The sequence below is a fragment of the Myotis daubentonii genome, chromosome 19 (assembly GCF_963259705.1).
Source record: "Myotis daubentonii chromosome 19, mMyoDau2.1, whole genome shotgun sequence".
NCBI classification, from domain to species: domain Eukaryota; kingdom Metazoa; phylum Chordata; class Mammalia; order Chiroptera; family Vespertilionidae; genus Myotis; species Myotis daubentonii.
In genome coordinates this window covers 8,053,614-8,072,762 of record NC_081858.1, presented here as the reverse complement: position 1 = coordinate 8,072,762, position 19,149 = coordinate 8,053,614, and the positions used below count along the sequence as shown (strand labels likewise).

Genomic DNA, 19,149 nt, shown 5'->3' with positions numbered 1-19,149 from the left:
AAGCAAAAGAGAGGTGGCTGCACCTGTAAGGGCCTCTTCTAACTAATGTGACATGAGCTGCTACATTTAAAAACAGACACTTGAAACAGATGCTATTCAGCTGAAGGCTTCAGGCATGATTCCCACTCTCAGGCACATGTTCCACGGAAAAGGGCACTGGGTTTCTGCTACAGCGTTAGTACAGATACACGGACAATTATACAAAGGACCACAGACAGACTGGTGACAAAAACTGCTAACCAATGTCTCTTTGCCTACCACAGTTTACATTTTTAACATGGTTGCAAGTTACAAAGAAACACCAAGAAGCAGAATTTAAAGCCTAGGTAAGGAATTGATTTTAAATGCCTTAAATATAGGCTATGGCTAATATACAATACAAAGACTGCCCTGTACTATATTAAATATTTCAAGTTATGTTTATTTTTGGTCATTTGTTCATGTCAGAAGCTTTTACTGTTTAAGAAATGACTATACTCGCAGGCATTCTCTCCAGTAGAGCCACACTGGTCTTCTTTCAGTCCTGCAATCTACCAAGCCTCCTGCCACCAAAAAATGCTCTCTTCTCAGTCATAGAATATCATCATTCCTCTCTTCATCTACTTCAATTCTGCATCTGCATCTATTCTACTTTGACATCACAGTTCAAATCACTTCCTCAGGCAGCTCTGATTTCCTTTCATTAAGTCCCATATTAACTGTATGGCACCATGCAGTTCACAATGCTGTACTTATCTTAGTTGCAATTTTTTTCATTTACTCGTGATTTTTTTTAATGTCTAACTTCTCCCAATGTCTAAACTCAAAATTTGAAAATCCGTATTTGTACTCATCGCTATATTTCCCAGTGCTTATAGCACAGTGACTGGCACAAACTGTGCCCTTAATAAATATCTGTTGAATGAATGAGTGAAGAGGGGTATTAAAAAAATCAATATGTATTCTTGAGTAGGAAAATTTATTACCATTTTCAATGGCAATCCCACAACAATTTATTTTCATTGAATGGGAAATTTGTGAAAAGTACTCTTTAGGGATCAAATTTTTCATGCTTTGACTTCAAGCATTAAGATAAATTTTTCATACAAGACCCCATGAATTTACATCACAAAAATAATTGGTTATTCTAGACTTAAATCTTTAAAAACCAGACTGTGCTTTAAAGAGATGAAAGATTAAAGATGTTTGTAAAGATAAAGAAGTAGGTAAGAAAATGGATTAAAAAGAATACTCAGACAATAAAGAAACTCCCTGAAGAGAATAAATGGTTTATAGAAAACAATATATTTCAATTTATTGTTAAAAAAAATACAAGGTATAAAATTGGCAAGATAAGATTATGATTTCTATATATATGGAAAGCATTTCTGCATATAAAGGCAGATTAAATAATTGATTTTTACAAATTTGGAAGCAGATTAGATGCTGGCATGTTAAGATGGTGGCGTGTTAAGATGGTAACACTTTTTTATACAAATGTCATTCATAATCAACAGCCCAGAAGATACTGCATATCATTCATTTTTCCTTGTTAGAGTTATGCTGACTTACAGGTTTGGAGGTTTAATTTTTTTCCCCATAATACAGACACTTCTAAAAATCTTGTTCTTTACATAAGGGTCATATAAGTACTTATTTTATGTAGAGATCAAGCTCAGATATTAAGAGATCAATTCATCCTAGTCTGAATATCCCATTAGGACACAATTTACTGCAGAGAGATCTAAAGTTACAGTATTAAATGGTAACCATTTAAATGTAGCTACCTTTAAAAAAACAAACCTGTGTAACACTATATATATGCCAATGTTCTTTCATCACCTATATTTTTATTTTCTTGACTTTCTTGTTCATTATTACTTCAGTGCCAACATTTCCTTTTGACATGTATTGATCATGCTAATAGCTATAATACTGCTTTTCATGCCTGGAATTGATGGAGTGTATTTTATAAAAATCCATATGAATTGACAAATAAGTTTATTTAATGATGTTTATTTAATGACATTTTCTAACCATTTTCACATTTGAAATATTCAAGCAAAAATATGTTAACTCTTTTTAAAAAATAACTTAGAGAATCATTTTAATACTTTATAACAATTCGCATGTAATTTTCACAGACTATCTAAACTACATGTACCAAATCTATCAGCATTGCCTGTTAAACCAAGTTAATCTTGGGCTCTGTACCTGTTCGAAGTTCAAAACAAACAGCTATATGTGAATGCAGTTCTCAAAGTTCAAAATAAGAAATTTTTATTCCTAAATATAAAATCCTAAATGTTACAAAGATTTAACAAAATTAGCCATGAGGACAAGTAAGAGTGCAGTAGTAACATACCTCTTTACTTACCTCCTAGAACAGTAGTAGCAGTACCTGGTGCTGATTAAACATTTTTCTGCCTGAATGAACAAATGAACTGGCACAAATCTTTGTGATAAGATGCTATTAGGCTCTTTTCCCATTTACTCCCAGGCCTCCAATCAGAAGGAAGATGAGAAAATTGAACATGCCTTAAATGTGAGCAACCCATAAGCCTCCAACTAATTCTACATGTAAGAGTATTTAATCCTACCAGATATCTTAGAAATCTTCCTGTTTTATAAAGTCCGGTGATCTTAGTTGGAACTTAGGGGTGATTCAAGGCAAGATGCAAACTAAAATAAGAATTCTCTTCTTCAACATCCCTGAAAAGACAGTGCTCTGTTTAAGTAATTCCAACAATGGTCGTATGAGGGAGGAAAGAACAAGTGTCAGGCACATATTATAGACACTCAAATGCTCTCCCCATCCTGAGATCTTGGTCATTATTCAAGAAACACCCTTTTTAGAAAGTCTCCTCCCTCTACCACCTCCTCCCCTCAAAGTTTCTGCAGGGCACTTTCAGAGCACTTTGATCACTCTGCTAACATGCTGCTTGCTCTTCAAATACTACAGAAAGATATGTATGTTTACCTCCCTTCTTGAGATGTTAAACTCCTTGAGATTAAAGACTGTGTTTTAGTAACTACACCACCTGGCACATAGCAGGCAGGCAGCAAATGTTCATCAAAGGAAGGAATGATTTTCTGCATGAATTTCCTGTAGTTTACAAATCTGAAAAAAGTAACCAAAAATTTTTTGAGAGAAAAGCTTTTAAATGTATTATAATCACCTTTTAAAATGATCAGAGAAGGATATGAAAACAACAGAAACCTACAACTGACAGAAGTTTGAACAGCTACTTGCTTAGGTGTAAATATTGGGAAATAAATTCGTAGTGAGTAAAGCAGCTCTGAAGATTATAACGGAGTTAAAATTTCTGAGATTTTTCACAAATCATACTGTGAGCAAAAAAATAATTTAATAGTTTTTAAATGAAACATCACCTATGATCAACTTCTTCAGCTTAGTGATACTTAAATACTGTAAGAATTGTAGCTACATCTTAAAATGCCATTTTTTAAATCTCAACCTATAAAAACTGAGTTAATATATAAAGCACACCAAATAAAATGACCAAGTGGCACCAAAAATGACATTTGATTTTAAAATCCAAATTTCAAATTTCTGAACACAGCCTTATAAATTCCTGAACTGCCAAATCCTAGTTTTTTTAAACAAGTATGTCTTCTGCTACTAAGATCTTTAAGTCAATTTTGTAATAAAAGCAAAACACCCATTAATATAAAAATGTTATTTTTCAGCTTCAGATAAATATTCTAACATGTTCACAATTTCTCAAAGTTAACTTTATTTAAAAATTCATATGATTCAATTAAACTAGACAGCACTACTTTTTTTAGTGCAAAGAAAGGGGGGGGGGATCAATATCAGATTCTTTCCCTAAGGAAGTTAGAAATTCTCCTTGTACAGAAAAAAGTGTGTGTGTGTGTGTGTGTGTGTGTGTGTGTGTGTGTGTGTGTGAAGATGAACAACAACAAATGGCTGCTCCACAAATAAATGAGAGAACTGTCTTTGAGATAACTGGGTTAGAACAACACTCCAAGGTTTGTAACATCACACTGCAGAAGAGCCAGCAAAGCTCCAAATACAGTTTACAAACCACCATGCTAACTCCCCTTAAATCTCCTTTAACCCTTTTCAGTCCAACCTCGAGGCTGACTCGACAGACCAGGCGCTAGGAGCAGGTCCAATGTCGAGCAATAAGAACATTAAAAAGTTCAACATTCAATCCAGTCAATTAATTTGGACCAGACCGTTTGAATTCCAAAAATAACATTGGACCGCAAAGGGTTAAGAAGGATTACTGCCTACAATCTAACCTCACTGTGCCACTGCTTCAGTGGTGAATCCAAAGAACTGGTTAAACAAACATGGGCTTAGGCAAATGTACTCTTCATTAGCTAGAGACACGCTGAAGGTGGCTAGTCAAGGTTCGAAAATCAGACCCCCTCTGGTAAGGTGGCCACAATCTATAGTTAAACCTTAAATGTTTAGGATAATTATAGTCAATCTGCAGTAAATGTGCTGGATGATATTCTGTTGCAATATTAAATGAATGATGAAAATGGACAGAAGTAAATTAGCAGTTACAGAACATGGATGGTATGCAAAGTAGTTTTTTAAAGTACATAAATGGAAACTGTATACTCTCAGGAAATGTGAAGTTTGTATAACAAAGGAAAGAGGGATGTTTTCAGCTAAGTGGCAACTAGCCAATGTCTCACTTTGAATCAAATATGTCACTGAAATGAGATTTTCCAGGAAGCAATAAGAATAATAAAACTCTAGGCTTAAAAAAAACAACACAGTTTAAGAAAAAATTCTGGGGCAAATACTCAAAATGTCAGTAAAGTAAAAATAAATCATTTATCCAACCTAAAATCTGAAAACTATCTAGAGATGTCAATTACACCAGGCCTCTATCTAAGCTACAGGTTTGAACTACTTTCCTGATGTCAAATATTCACCCATACACACAAAATCAATAAAAGCCATTATTTTGATTTAAATCAAATATCTAAAAACCATTAACTATTTATCACTTGAATTGGCATTCTGGATTTTACAAAAGAACTAAAAGTCATTCCTATTAAAGCTTCAATACTATGTAAGGCTTATTTGACAATCACTACCAAATTATGAGCAATGCCTGTTAGAAATAGAATTTTGCATGATGGAGGGATTTTTCACAAGAATAGAATGTTTGTAAGAGTTTCAAAAAATATATTTAGAAATATCATCATAGGAAGTATCTCCAGTGTTAGTGAATCACAAAAGACCCAAGAAAAGGCAGCACATCAAAAAGACTTGTTTTGTATTATCAGCAGGCAGCAATTCACATAAATTTTATCAAAAAATTTTATGTTAAAAAGAAATTTTAACATACAAACATTTCTATTCTTGAAATATCTCATTTGGTAAAAAAAAAAAAAAAAAAAAATCCTAACTAGCCCTGGTCCATGCTGATCAGCGGTTAGAGCACCAGACCACACAGTGCAGGGTCGAGGGTTCAATTCCCAGTCAAGGGCATGTACCTGGGTTGCAGGTTTGATCCCTGGCCCCTGTCGGGGTACATATGGAAGGCAACAAATGTGTCTCTCTCACATAGATGTTTCTACCCCCCCCCCCCTTCTGTAAAAGAAATCAATGGAAAAAATATTCTCCTGTGAGGATTAACAAACAACAACAAAAAAAGCAAAGAAAAATTTCATAGCTGGTAAAGACTAGGATTCAATTTAATAAAACTATAAAAATTTTACTTTCCTACAAGTTGTCAGCAGAAAGCAATATTATTGAATAATCAAAAAGAACATCTAAAGGCAACAACGTATTTCTTATTTGTAAAACACAGGAAAACTATTTACTAACTGGAATATGAATAACAAGACTCACTTGATCACTACAACGTAAGTTCATTCTGAAGTGTTATTTTCAACACAAACTTTCCAAAGGTGTTTCAAAGATCTCTGTAAGTCTAAAACTGCTCTTAAGTAATACCTTAGGACAATAAACAAGATTGCTGATCATGACATTTATTTCTCTTTTCGAAGATATTTTAATTGATTTCTGAGAGGAAGAGAGAGGAAGAGATAGAAACATCAATGATGTCATTGATCGGCTGCCTCACGCACGCCCCACACTGGGATTGAGTTTGAAACCTGGGCATATGCCCTGACCAGGAATTGAACCATGACCTCCTGGTTCATAGGTCAACACTCAAGCATTGAGCCATGCCAGGTGGGCACTGAGTACGACATTTAATAATATGCAGCAGAGAACCTTCGGCTAGAGACCCTAAGGCAGGGGTTCTCAGCCTGTGGGTCGCGACCCCTTTGGCGGTCGAACAACCCTTTCACAGGGGTCGCCTAAGACCATCCTGCATATCAGATATTTACATTACAATTCATAACAGTAGCAACATTACAGTTATGAAGTAGCAACGAAAATAATTTTATGGTTGGGTCACAACATGAGGAACTGTATTTAAAGGGCCAGAAGGTTGAGAACCACTTCCCTAAGGCGTGTTCTCAGACACGGAGCTACACAGACCTGGGACCCTTCGTTTGTTGATTGGATTTTCAACTGGGTACAGTCCTTTAGTCAGCAGCTCTCTCCCAGGATTGTTCACCCAGCTCTTGGCACAAGATGGTTGCTCAATAAACATTTGTTTTAGGAGTTATGTTTATGAATGAACATGTGAGTGCATGAACTATTTAAGCCTAGCCTCAGAGTCCTTGGTGCTTCCGGTCTTCTCCACAAGCTCTGGACTATTGCCATCAAGGCTCACTCTGGCACCTTCGGAACTCTCCAGAAATGCTCTTCGGAGAGGGTGGCTGCCTTTCTTTTGGCCTCTGCCAGGTTCAGGTCTGTTTGGGCACATTGGGAAACCTTCAGAAGCCCAGCAGCCTCCTTATTTCCCCTCTTTGGGGTCCTTTTGGAATTAACTCTTTTACGAGTTAAAAATAAATAAATAAACAAACAAACATGCAGCATCTAAAATTCCTTAGTATACCAATCTAACTGGCCCTTGATAATCTAATTCCAACCTACATTTTTTACCTATTTCCCATTACTCCTGGCCCTGCCCACTTATGACTAAAACACCAATTTTTCTGGTCACACACTTTTCTTTCTCCATGCCTTTATTCATTATACTAGAGGCCCAGCGCACACAAAATCCTGCACGAGTAGCTCCCTTCCACTTGCCTCAGCTGGCTGCCCCACACATCACCCATAGTAGCTCACACCCGCCCTGCCCACCTCAAGAGCTGCCACTCATTTGGTCATGACGGTGTTACACCGTGATGGCCACGGGCCTTTTATATAAGAGACTAGAGGCCCAGTGCACAAAAATTTGTGCATTTGGGGGGAGGGGGTGGTCCCTCAGCCTAGCCTGTGCCCTCTCGCAGTCTGGGACCCCTCAGGGGATGACCACCTGCTGGCTTAGGCCCGCTCCCTGGGAGATTGGGCCTAAGATGGCAATCAGACATCCCTCAGGCAGCCCGGCAGCCCTCGGGGGATGCCCACTTGCCAGCAGGGAGTAGACCTAAGCTGTAGTCGGACATCCTTAGCGCTGCTGAGGAGGCAGGAGAGGCTCCCACCACCACCGCTGTACTGGCAGCCATCAGCCTGGCTTGTGGCTGAACAGAGCTCCTCCCATGTGAGAGCATCCTGACCACCAGAGGGCAGCTCCTGCATTGAGCGTCTGGCCCCTAGTGGTCAGTGTGTGTCATAGTGACCAGTCATTCCAGTCCTTCTGCTGTTAGGGTCAGTTTGCATATTACCCTTTTACTATATAGGATAGAAGCCTGGTGCACGGGTGGGGGCCAGCTGGTTTGCCCTGAAAGGTGTCCTGGATCAGGGTGGGGGTCCTGCTTGGGTGCCTGGCCAGCCTGGATGAGGGGCTGAGGGCCATTTTCAGGCTGGCAGGTGACTGAATCTCCCAACCTCTCCTTTTTTTATTTTAGTTTTTTATTCTGGGATTTATTTATCTTCTATGGCTGTCACTGGAGATGAGAGCCAGCTTTAGCTCTGAGGCTCGGCTCCAGCTCTGAGACCTTGGCTGCTGAAAGCAGGTATCTGCGTTTCTTTGGGTTCTATAATTGTAACACTATTGTGGTCCTGCTCGCTCCAGCTCTGATGGCTGAAAGCAGGTTTCTGGGGTTTGTATAGGTTCTATAATTGCAACATTGTTTCTTAGACTGCAGCTCAGAGGCCGGCAGTGGCAGGTGGGGAACCTTGGCTTCCTCCAGCACTGGAGCAAGCAAGCCTCCTGTTAGCTTCAGCTGCCTGGCTGCCGGCCGCCATCTTGGTTGGCAGTTAACACATTGTATGCGGGAAACGTATTTATACGTTCTACCAGAGTAGTAGAGTGCAGGACACGTATTAATACGTTTTTTATAGACTAGCGGTAGAATGCGGGTAACGTATAAATACGTAAACTAAAGTTATCGTAATTTTACTGAATGTTGCCATTTGCGCAAAAAAATTAGCAAACATGGCCCGCGCCACCTGTTAGCGTGCGATAAACACTACCTGCAAACAATGTGTTAATTTGCATATCTCGCTGACTAGCCAATGGGAAGGGTAGCGAAGTTACAGTTAATTACCATGTTTCTCTTTTATTAGATAGGATTCCCTCCCCCCTGAAGTAAATAAAATCTCTTCATTTCAGTATCTCATCACACCTTTCTTTTTCAAAGCCCATCATTTTCAAATACTAACTCCTCCACAAAGCTTTTCCCTTTCTCCCAAGCAGCAATAATCTCTCTTCTGAATTACCACAGCACAATTATAACTATTTCATGAAACATTATGTTGTACATGACATTATACTTAGTTCCATGTCTTAATACGCTTTCTGTCCCCTATTTGACTGAGTGCCCTGTGACTGGATCACACCTGCTAAATCAAAACAGTGAGCCGTAAAGCCCAAAGCCAGAAGAGATTAGACATTAGGTTTGTATAAAAAAGCAGTCTTTCTACTAGACTGAGGAAGGGGCAGGGGGGTAGGGGAGGGCCTCGAAGGAGCTTCAATTTCTATGCCTGCATATTTATTCCCATTTAGGGGCTTTATTGGATAGCATATTATTTTTTCAGGAATAATTTATATGAATCCAATAAATTAAAAGCCTTAGAATATCTCGCTTAATTGTCACAGAAATCCTTAGTTAGGCATGTGATACTAAGCCTATTATACAGCCAAGGAAATTAAATCTCAAGTGATTAATAACCCATTACAAGGTCACTACAGCAAGAAAGTGGAAAATGCTGATACCAGAATCTAAGCTTTTCTCACCACACTATCCTGCCTCTGGATAATCAGTAGCAAAACTAAAAATCAAAACTTATAGAGTAAGGCAGACAGACTAACAAGCAAAGATAAGGTGATAACCTTTATAGTGTTCTCAGTTCTAAGACTCTGCATTTAATGCATCTCTCATTGTTGTTCCTCAAAACCAGTGGTCGCCAACCATGGACCACTGGTGGTCCGTGAGGTCCAAAAGGTTGGCAACCACTACTCTAAACAGCAACTTAGAAAATGTGTCCCCAAGTCCACACTTTACAATCTAAATTTCTTACCCTAACAATCCAAATTTCTTACCCTAACTAACCTAACCCATCTTTTCTGCTGTTCTCCCAAACTTTCAGCTCCCAACTGCTGCTTACTGCTATGCCACATACCCAATGATTTGTGCTCAGGCTGTTATCACTCTACTACACCTACACTTGTCCTAATTTTATGTGTTCTCCAGACAAACTGCTTTAATGCCTCCAGCCCACAAATTTCAGCCACCTATTACCTATGAAATCACATTTTGTGTGTTTTATTCTATGGGATCTTATTTCTCTGCAGAAGTCAATATAAAGTAGTGGTTAAAAAACAAAACCATGGAGACAGATGGCCTTCTCTACCACTTATGTGCCCTTTGGGAGATTTCTTAACTTCTCCATGCCTCAGTTTCCCCATCTATAAAGGAAATTATAGGATAGTCCCTTCCTCACTATAATGATCCTATATCATAAAACCCTATTATGCAAACAAACCGAACGGCAGAACAACCAGCGGAATAACCAGTCACTATGATGTACACTGACCAGCAGAGGGCAGCTCCTGCGCTGAGCATCTGACCCCCCAAGAGGGAGGCAACTGGTGGCAGCAATCAGTGGGCGGGGCCAGCAGGGGCACCCCCGATGACCCCGCCCGGCGATTGGCCCACAGATGGCCCTGATCGCTGGCCAGGACTAAGGACTCTACCCTATACGTTGGGAACAGTCTCTTAGATTTAAAAATTAAAACCTGGCAATAACACTGAAAGAAACAGGATGATGCAGCGATGACATGCATGGACTCTGGCTTGCACATTTTGTGGTCAGCCCTGATTCTGACACTTAGAACTGTATGACAAAGCCAATTACTTAACTTCTCTCTGCTTCAGTTTTTTCAACCATAAGATGGGGAAAACGGTACTACTGCCTCAGAAGGATCATGTTATGTACTACTTTTTATAATCAGGGCAAAAAAAATGTAGCTGCCTGCCCATACAACAGCAAGATGCTTTTCACCTGTATGAAAAGTATGGTCATAGGTGCATGCAGCATTCTGGATTGTGAGAGGGATGTCCAACTGCCAGTTCAGGCCCGATATCCCCCAAAGGGTCCCGGATTGCGAGGACTCAGGCTGGGCTGAGGGACTCCTTCCCTACCCCCCATGAACAAATTTCATGCACCGGGCCTCTAGTATCATAAAATGAGTTAATGTAAAAAAGTGCTTTGAACAAGTCCTGACATAAATAATACCCCCATGGTAGAGCCATCATTGTCATTTCTTCCAGTATCAGGGTTAGTTTTGTCCCCACAGAACTATTAACTATCCCACAATACTGGACACATACTGTTCTAATGTTATATTTTAATGATAAGCTTTTAAGTCTTTCCAAAAAGGTCAAATTATCAAGTTTTCTCAAACATAGCTCTTTTAATTTATAATGCAAAACAGTATATGCTAAAATTGTATTTCTATGATAGAGAAAATATAACTATGCTAATCATAGGGGATGCAAGAGGTGAATATCTGCTCCATTGAAACTGGAATCGGAACTGATCCAACTGTTCCATTTAATCAAACACCATGCAAACTGTTAAGAGTTCCTTCTGACTTTAACAGCCAATTTCCCAAAGAAAGAGCAAGTGCCTGCTAAAAGATCTTAATAATCCACAGGGCCTGGAGAGCACTGCCTTTTTTCTTTTCCTTTTTTAAGTTAAAAAAGGCTTTTCCTCTCAACAGAAATCAATGAAAAGCCTCTTGAACACAGCAAGAAGATAAGCTTGATTTTAGCTACAATGTAAGTCGCTGCAGAATTTCAGAGTGCCAACAATAGTGTCACTTTTCTCATACATTGGATTTACTCCTTTTTTTTCAGGACCACAATAATCTGTGCAATGTTCTTACAACTCACTAGTATTATTTTTACATAACATAATTAACAAATTATAAAATCACTGTCATATCACAGTTGCTATTATTAGTCCTATCAAGAAATTATAAACATGAAGGAAGAAATTAATTATATTCTGGCCAAAAGGACCTACTAGTACTTTATATTTCTAAAATCATGTTTTTTGAGTAGCTAAGTATTCATATAAAAAGGGGAGAAATATCTATGCCCAGATTAAAGTATACATTATTCAAAGAGCCTCAATTTTCAAACAACTAAAAAAGGATGGGAACAGTCATGGAAACAGATATTGATTTGAGTTCAAATTTTATATAGCCAGCAAACTATACAGATGCAAAGAAGCTAAGTAAAATAGAAAATAAGACTTTACGTAATGAAAAAGTTAATTCATTTATATATTTTTAATTAAGCATTGCATTTTGAGATAATTAATATTCACATGCAGTTACAAGAAATAATACCAAGGACCTCATGTATGCATTATCCAGTGTCCCCAAAATGCTAAGTGCTTGCAAAACTACAGTATAACTCTAGCCAGTTTGGTTCAGTGGCTAGAGCCTCACTGCAGTGGCTATAACTTCAAAATTATCTATATACTAGAGTCCCAGTGCACGGATTTGTGCACCAATGGGGTCCCTCAACCTGGCCTGCGAGGATTGGGCCAAAACCGGCTCTCTGACATTCCCCGAGGGGTCCCGGATTGCGAGAGGGAAGTTCTCGGGTGACGCACCCCGGAATTGGGCTCCCTCCTCTTTGGTTCTGGTTGCGTTACCCAAGAACCGCAGCTGCCAAGTCACAGTAGCTCGGCAACTCCTTCATTGAGCGTCTGCCCCCTGGTGGTCAGTGCACGTCATAGCTACCGGTTGGACTGCTGCCTATATATCTATACCAGCGGTTCTCAACCTGAGGGTCGAACGACCCTTTCACAGTGGTCACCTAAGACCATCGGAAAACACATATATAATTACATATTATTTTTGTGATTAACCACTATGCTTTAATTATGTTCAATTTGTAACAATGAAAATACATCCTGCATATCAGATATTTACATTACGATTCATAACAGTAGCAAAATTACAGTTATGAAGTAGCAACAAAATTAATTTTATGGTTGGGGGTCACCACAACATGAGGAACTGTATAAAAGAGTTGCAGCATTAGGAAGGTTGAGAACCACTGGTCTATACTAATAAAGCCTAGGTGGCCCTCACGCACCGCCCCCATGTCATCACAAGATGGCTGCCACAAGATGGCCAGCAGGGGAGGGCAGTTGTGGGCGATCAGGCCGGCAGGGGAGCAATTAGGCGTCATTCATACCAGCAGGGGAGTGGTAAGGGGGTGTTCAGGCTGGCAGGCAGAAGCGGTTAGGGGCAATCAAGCAGGAGACAGGCGAGTGGTTAGGAGCCAGCAGTCTCGGACTGTGAGAGGGCTGTCCCAGATTGGAGGGTGCAGGCCAGGCTAAGGGACCCCCCCCCCAGTGCATGAATTTCATGCACCAGGCCTCTAGTCTACATTAATAAAAGACAAAGATGCTAATTGACCGTACCTTCGCTATGCCTACCAGCCGATCAGAGTGACTATATGCAAATTAACCCAACCAAGATGAAAGTTAATTTGCATATACCACCTGGGAGCGAAGGCTGAAGACAACGTAGAAGGAAGTCAAGCGCTGCAGAAAGGAGCAAAGTAGAGGTGGCAGAGACAGGAACGGAGCCAAGGCGGCGGGAGGCAGGAGGCGGGCAGCAGTGGGGTGGCAGAATAGGCCCCTGACTTCAGGGAGGGGTGGGACCTGCGCACTTGGAGCAGAGGGATAGGACAGGCTCCATGGGAGGGAACAGAGCAGAGCTGCACTCACACTCAGCCTCGGACTTCAGTTTCCTGGTGTGTCAGCTGGCTCTCCCTGCCTTCACCGGGTTGCAAGGTTCAACTCAAAAGACTGAGCGCCTCCATGGTGGGTGGGAAGGCAGTGGCGGGTGAGGGGGGGGGTGAGGCTGGTGGGCAAGCAGATTGGCTGGAGGTGGGGCAGCAGGGCTCCCGGACTGGATGGATTCGACAGGGCGGGGCTAACCTTTGAGAGGTGCCAGCAGGAGTATAAGGGAGTGTGCACTCGCGTGTGCCACCGGCCTGCTGGCTTTACTCTTGCACGGCGACTGTGGTGGCAGCGGCGGTTAGTACCCGAGCCCAGACGGAGCAGAGGCCGGTGGAGCAGAAGGACATCTCGGCATCCCGATACCAGATGGCGTGGCCCGTGGGTCATGGCCAAAGGGGAGGGCGCCGGGAGCGGCTCCACAATGGGGCTGCTGACTGCAGGCATCCTCTAAGTGGGTGAACGCCAGGCCCAGGAAAGATGAGAACCTGGCATCCAGTGGAAGGCAAGGGGCGACAGCGTCTGTGGAGCATGTGAGGTGTTGGGGGCGGTAGACATGGCCCTGATGGCAGGCTAGGCTTAGGGGACCCTACACGCACACGATTTATTCGTGCGCTGGGCCTCTAGTATAGATATAAAAGGCTAAGTGTCCATCTAATTGGTAGCTGTGATGCACACTGACCATCAGGGGGCAGACGCTCAATGCAGGAGCTGCAATCATGCATACTGGCCATCCTATCTAATAAAAGAGAAACATGGTAATTAGCCATACCTCCACTACCCTTCCCATTGGCTAATCAGGGCGATATGCAAATTAACTGCCAGCCAAGATGGCGGCCGACAGCCAGGCAGCTTGAAGCGAACATGAGGCTTGCTTGCTTCAGTGACGGAGGACTCCAACGTTCCCCGCCTGCCGCTGCCGGCCCCTGAGCTTGCAGTTTGAAACATTGTTACAAAATATAGAAGCTAAACAAAACCCCAGAAACCTGCTTTCAGCCAGCCGGGATCTCAGAGCTGGAGTTGAAACAGTGTTTCGATTATAGAACCCAAACAAACCAGATACCTGGCTTTCAGCAGCTGAGGCCTAAGAGCTGGAGTCAAGGCTCAGAGCTAAAGCTGGCCCAGAATAAAAAAAAAAGAAAAAAGAAAAAAAGGAGCGGTTGGGAGCTTCAGTTACCCGCCAGCCTGAAAATGGCCCTCAGCCCCTTACCCAGACTGGCCAGGCACCCCAGTGGGGACCCCCACCCTGAAGGGTGTGTGACCAGCTGCAAACAGCCATCATCCCCTCATCCAGGCTGACAAGGCACCAAAGCGGGACCCCTACCCTGATCCTGGACACCCTTCAGGGCAAACTAGCCGGCCTCCACCCATGCACCAGGCCTCTATCCTATAAAGTAAAAGGGTAATATGCCTCCCAGCACCGGGATCAGCGGAGCCGCGAGGCCTCCCGGCACCGGGATCAGCATGACAGGGGGCAGCGCCCAAACCCCCTGATCGCCCTGCGGCTCTGTGTGTGAGAGGGGGCGGGGCCACAACCTCCCTATCCGCCCTGCTCTGTTTGTGACAGGGGAAGGAGCCCCAACCCCCTGATCAGCCCTGCTCTGTGCCTGATAGGGGGGAGCTCCCCAACCCCCTGATCGCCCTGCGGCTCTGTGTGTGACAGGGTGCAGCGCCCCAACCCCCCACTACAGGCCCTGCTCTGTGTGTGACGGGGTAGAGCCATAACCTCCCCATCAGCTCTGCCCTGAGTGTGACAGGGTGTGGTGCCCCAACTCCCCTATCGGCCCTACTCTGTGAGTGACGGGGGGAGTTCCTCAACCCCCTGATCAGCCCTGCTCTGTGTGTGACAGGGGGGAGCTCCCCAACCCCCTGATGGGCCCAGCTCTTTGCGTGACAGGGGGGAACTCCCCAACCCCCTGATCGACCCTGCTCTGTGCGTGACAGGGTACGGAGCCCCAACCCCGATTGGCCCTGCTCTGTGCGTGACAGGGGGTGGTGCTGCAACCTCCCCATCGACCCTGCCTTGAGTGTGACAGGGGGCGGTGCCCCAACCCCCCAATTGGCCCTACCCTGAGCATGACTGAGGGTGGCATCACAACCTCCTGATCCGCCCTGCTCTGTGCATGACAGGGGGCGGTGCCCCAACTCCCCAATCAGCCCTGCTCTGAGCCTGACCAGGGGCTGCACCTAGGGATTGGGCCTGCCCTCTGCCACCCGGGAGCAGGCCTAAGCCAGCAGGTGTTTATCTCCCGAGGGGTCCCAGACTGTGAGAGGGCACAGGCCGGGCTGAGGGACCCCCCTCTCTCCCCCGAGTGCACAAATTTTTGTGCACCGGGCCTCTAGTCCTATATAATAAAAGCCTAATATGCTAAGTATCTGACCGTTCATTCAACTGTTCAACCAGTCGCTGACATGCACTGAACACCAGGGAGCAAATGCTCCAACCAGTAGGTTAGCTTGCTGCTGGGGTCCAGCCAATCAAGACTGAGCAGGATGGGCCAGACAAGCCCTGGAGCCCTCCCACAGCCCCTCCCCTGCCTCAACTGGGACTGGGTGAGATGGGCCAGACATGGCCTGATGCCTGTCCTCCCACAATCCCTCCCTGGCCCCAATCATGCACCGGTGGGGTCCCTCAGCCTGGCCTGTGCCCTCTTGCAATTCAGGACCCCTTGAGGGATGTTGGATAGTCAGTTTCAGCCCAATCCCCACAGGCAGGGTTGAAGGAACCCATCAGTACATGAATCCGTGCCCCGGGGCTCTAGTCCAGTAGTCAGCAAACTGCGGCCCCTGGAGTGTGGATCTTCCACAAAATACCACATGCGGACGCGCACATACAGTGCGATTGAAACTTCGTGGCCACACTCAAGGGGCCAAAAGCCGCATGTGGCTTGCGAGCCGCAGTTTACCGACCACTGCTCTAGTCTATAATAATAAAAGCATAACATGCTAATTAGACCAGGTGTCCTTCTGGACAAAGCCAGGGCTGCAAGGGAAGCCCTGGTCCCGGGTGCCTGCCATCAGCCGGAGGGAAGCCTGGGTCCCCGGTGCCAGAAGGAAGCCAGTGCCAGCATCCGGGGGAAGAAAGGCTTACTCTTGCATGAATTTCATGCATCGGCCTCTAGTTTAAAAATAAAACAGCACCACGGATCTGGCACCAACAAACCAACACTTGGTTTCCCCCAAGTGGGACACAGGCCCTACCACCACCCTGGAGCAACACCCCACCAAATCGCAGCCAAAGCTGCCAGACCCCATGGCGCAAAATGCGGCCCATAGCCCAGCCCAGCCCGGAAATGGTCACTGTGGGTGCTGGGTAATGATATCACATAGCAACACCTGACTTCCTCTCCCTAGCGACTAGCCTCCTTGGAGTTTCTTCAGCCCAGGAGCACGACTTGATTTATGCCAGGTGCAAACATTTTACACTTTAACCAAATATTTATGAAGCATTTTCACATGCCTCATCTCATTTGGTCCTCACAGAAATCCTGGAGTAGGTAGATAGGACTTGGTAGAATCCTATTTTCTTTTCATTAGCCAGAAAACAGAGTTTTAGAGAGTTTAGAAACTTGACCCGACTGAAAATAAGAAATGGTAGAACTTTAAAATGACTTCAGGTTTTCTCACTGCACAGAATATAGTCAAACACTGCTACAGTTAAATATTTTACCCTTTGTTCTCCCTGTGTGATATACAATAATAATGTGCTTCATGTTGATACTTACTGCTGTGCTGACAATTACCTGAAAGAGAAGTTAGGGTGCTTCACTGGACTGGAAAATGTTTAGTTAAATCAGAAAGCAGGTCTAACTAAGAAAGTTTATTCTATATACACACACACACACACACACACACACACACACACACACACAAGGCTAAGTTGACTCACACGCGTGACATATATAAAGCTTTCACTGGCAGCAATTGCACGCATGTGTTTTGATCTGTCATTGTCGATCGTGAATTTTTGAATTTGGTTACACTTGTATTATAGAGAAAGGGCGAATAGCAGTATTAAAATGTTTCTTCTAATTAATTTTCTTTCAATGTGCACAAATCCGTGCACCAGGTATTAAATCTGTTAACTGTAGGGTTTTGTAGGTGTTCTTTATCAAGTTGAGGAAATTCCCATTACTATTTTTCTGATAATTTTTTATCATGAATGGATAATTTTTAACTTGAATTTGTCACAATTTGCAAAGGGAATTCATGAAGAAGTTTTGCTTTGAAATAGTTTTCAATTTTGTTCATTTTTGTTAAATTGAAGCTTGTGAATATAGAATATTGCTTGCTACATAAATTCTAAATTCCACTTTATTATACAACATATGCTTTATATCAACAGCTTCAAGTCCAATTTTTGTCAGGAAGCAATCCAAAACATGATCATTTGGGCAACACGGCAAATAATATATTTTTTTTGTTACATCAATTCATCAAAACTAAGTGCTCCTTTGCAGTCCATGCTTTTCCAAGTTCACTTGTTACAATTTCCCTGTAAATCATGATGTAATATTGTAGTGTTTTAAACAACACAATTTGACCTTGTCAATGAAAATATGAGATTTTTCCTATCATGGAATATATCTGCTGCTACCTTGAAAAATCACAGCTTAGTTCAGTCAAGAAACAGTCATTTCCTATCAAAAACCCCAAACAAAATCCAATGCTCTGCTCATTATTTACCTAGTGTTTAAAAACTGCAGTGATACTCACAAGGATCCAGGGATGAAACACCAATCCAACTCTGAATTTAAACATGCATCTATTTTTAACTCTCAAGTTTAAAACTGAGAATTTTAAGGGCACGGAAATCTAAGTTTGATTTAAATGTACTATATAGCATCAAAATTAAAGAGTCAAATTACTTCAGATCACCAGGGGCTATGGAAGATAACATAAAGGAGAGAATATATGCAAAGTATGAATAATTATTTTCCTATCTAAAATGGTATCCATTTTCTTAGATAATAAGGGCAATAAATTTTTAAAAAAGCAGTAAAAGGGGGTATGCTAAAATGGTTAATATTCAAATGCTAAAAAGGCAGATTAAATGATTAAGGTAATATTTTTCTAAAGGTTTACCAGTAATGACCACTAAAACAATTCATAAAAGAAACCAAAAAGCAATAATAAACCTTATTATTCCTATGGAAGGGTTGTAGCTATTGCCCTTATAGACCCACCTCCCTCAGCATCCTTCTTTCAGTGAAGAGACCACACCCCTATCTTATTTAGGCATTATGTAACCAGACACTCTTCTTGTCTCCCAAATAACAGAGAATAATAATAAAATAATTTTAATCTAGTATACCAAAATTTAAAAACTGCTAGCATAGTTGGAGAAAATCTAACTGTCTAATATCTATATTAGTTATGTTTGCTTTAAAGATAAATGAAATAGGATTTCTACCTGCTCAGTAAGAACACAGAAATACAAATTTTTAAAAAAGCTCCAAAGAATAACAGAAATGAAAATCAGAAGTTAATTCCATTTAAACACATTTTTAAAAAGAAATAAAATTTTAGGAGAATATAGCACTAATAAAAAGGTTTTATTGTCTGTGACTTCAGAGAACTTATTTTAGGAACATTAGATACATGTATTGGTGAACTGTACACAATAGTGTAAAACTTATGTTACAAAACTACTTGGGAATTTGGACAGTTCAAGACTCTTCAATTTCCAGAACATTGACAAGAATAAGAAAAATCAGAAAAACTGACTCATTTCTATACTTCAACACTAAATTAATAATCTTAAAACTAACTTCTTTAAAAAATAATCAGAAGTATTTTTCAATGTAACAAATGTAATATATTGTCAGTATTTTGCCAGCATGGCTCAGTGGTTGAGCATCGACCTACAA

The 19,149-nt window shown here is 42.0% G+C and overlaps 1 protein-coding gene and 1 pseudogene across 4 annotated transcripts in view; both read right to left on the bottom strand.

The window, feature by feature from the left end:
- Positions 1 to 13,726, bottom strand: part of LOC132222158 (transmembrane emp24 domain-containing protein 10-like) — a 46,360-nt pseudogene extending 32,634 nt beyond the window's left edge.
- Positions 1 to 19,149, bottom strand: part of MED13L (mediator complex subunit 13L) — a 286,174-nt gene that overhangs the window by 185,756 nt on the left and 81,269 nt on the right. The gene's annotated exons all lie outside the window — the stretch shown is intronic.